This window comes from Octopus bimaculoides, chromosome 2 (genome assembly GCF_001194135.2).
Source record: "Octopus bimaculoides isolate UCB-OBI-ISO-001 chromosome 2, ASM119413v2, whole genome shotgun sequence".
In the NCBI taxonomy this organism is placed as follows: Eukaryota; Metazoa; Mollusca; class Cephalopoda; order Octopoda; family Octopodidae; genus Octopus; species Octopus bimaculoides.
Window position 1 is genome coordinate 29,006,912 of NC_068982.1, and position 2,536 is coordinate 29,009,447.

Sequence of the window (2,536 nt, forward strand, 5' to 3'; positions counted from 1 at the left end):
GACGCTCTTCCGATCTTATATATATATATACATACATCACATTACATTACATTGCGCGTAAACACACACACCACACGTATATAATGATCTCATTTAAATACACTAATGCTAGACACATTTCACGCTTTCTTCTATTGGTAAATGTCTTTACTAACATTGTATCATATTCCAGCTGCTCTAGCACCAAAATGATGCTAAGCTTGAAGCATTAACTGTTTTGTTCTTTAATACCTCAGTATTGTTGTTATGGACATCGTCAACATTTGTTTTATGTTAATGTTACTGTTAATGTTGTTGTTGTTGTTGTTACTGTTTCATTATCTGCTCTCAACCTTGTTTGCAGCATTAACTTAATGGAATCATGCAACTATTATTTGGTATACACAGTTGCTCATACAATGTGAATTATATTCATTGTTATATGAGACAAATATGAACAAATAGGCATGAAATGTTGATATCCCTAAATAACTATTACGTATAAAACTCTGAGTATCAAATGGCTCAAAACAGATATAGTCACGAAATAAGAGTATGAAAGTAATGATACTAACTGTTTTATGTTTATATAGACATGTACAGATGAACGTTTATACTTAAATACATATACACGTAGAGATGGGTATCTGTACTTAAATACTTATGTGTATACATATTTAAAATTGTATATGCAAAATATATGAGTTTATAGTAAGTTCATGTGTACTGTTTATTCTCAATATCTCTCTATACGCTAGTCTTTTAATAAGATTAGACACCATCGATGCACGTAATCAGTATGCATATGCATAAACGTCGAAATACCTTCTCAAAAAAACACATTATTATTAATATATTTTGTACATGCACGAATATGTTAATACTTACCCGCATTGTGTATAAATATATGGATACAAACATGCAATTGTATGTAAATGTCATTGCTTAACCTTTATTATGATTAGTGTTAATTTTACAAGTTAATTGTTATCAATTATTTCATAGATATCAAAATATGAGATGTAGAATACAAATGTAATAGTTTACATTTTTACCGTTTGTATTCTTTTCCTTTTTTGATGAGGTCATAATTATTATTGTGAATATAAATAAATTTTAGTTGAGTGTTCATTCCAGCTTAGCATTTTCCAAATTACCTTTGAACCATTGCCACGAATGCCATAGAGTAAGATGATGTTGTCAAACATAATATAGGCTACCGTTCGAATTCATTGAGGTATTTAAAAATGTTTATGAAGGAAAAACTTTTGCTTGGTTGTTTTTCATTCTCTTTAATATGTGGCAAGAATCAACTAATACAGAACCGTTCCTGTAAGTAACAAAATATTCTAGACACAAGTATCATTCCGCAATTGAAAAGGCAACTTTTCTCGCCTTTTTCCTTTTTTACAATTCATCATCTTTTTAGAAGCAAATATTGCATATAGCCAGCTTATAAAATATATAGAGTCAGATCTCTTATCTAATGCTTACAGTTTCAGTTATTATCTCTCTAGTTAATATATTTGCTTCAATTTCCGAAGTGGTCCACGTAAGAGAGACTACGATATATTGCTACAGCATCCCTTTGAAACAGTACTCGCAAACATTACTCTTAGATGCTTTATAGTTACTGCTGAATTTCCTTGCTACTAGTTCTTTGTACAGCGTATAGATTTCTAGAGTGCATGATATATAGTAACTCTCTGATAATCAGGTCTCGGTCAATTACAATACTTCATTGGTGATTGACTCTGTTGGTAAAACTTTTGGAGCTGAAGAGTCCGGTCCTCTTAAATAAATATTCATTGTGTGGATATAACAAGGTCAGTGGTAAGTAAATTGTTAGATTTTTTTACGAGGTCACAACTTATTCTAAACTTACATCACACCACCGTATAACAAAATCAGTTACGTGAAATAAAATATAAATCTCAGTTAATTTTAATGTAGGCGATTCACTAAAAATGTTTTCATGAACTACAGCTGTATCGAGCTGTCGTATATCTTTAGTTTATTGTATATTTTCAGCTCCATATAAGTAACAAACGAAGACTGAAATATTGATTATTAACTACATACGTCATTTTATATAATTGACTTTAATTACACCAATTCCAAGTCACAGAAATACACATGGCCTTTACTCTATTTGTATGTACCGAACCTTTGCCAAGAAATGATAAAAGTTATTCATTCTAGGAAATGAAAAAAATAACAATTCTTATGCAGATTTCCTATTCGAATTCTGTAAAGTCAACAAATATAAGGGGAGGGGGAAATATATAATATAAATATTGACATGAGAAATTAAAAGTAATTCGTACTAGAATCGATGCTCAACTCTGTTGCTCCGAGCAAGTCGAACGTCAATTCCCAGCGGTTAACTATCAATTGCTTTATGGAATATTCCACTTTCTCTATCTCTCAATGAGTCCTGCCAAGTTGCCAATTAAGTGGTAATCTAGCGATTTGTAATAAATAGATTCGATCCGTTTTACCACCCCCAACGCACAATCTACACACACACACACACACACACACACACACACACACA

The 2,536-nt window shown here is 31.3% G+C and overlaps 1 protein-coding gene across 2 annotated transcripts in view; it reads left to right on the top strand.

Annotated features, from left to right (window-relative positions):
• LOC106879676 (protein madd-4) overlaps positions 1-2,536 on the top strand; it is a 250,318-nt gene that overhangs the window by 215,538 nt on the left and 32,244 nt on the right. The gene's annotated exons all lie outside the window — the stretch shown is intronic.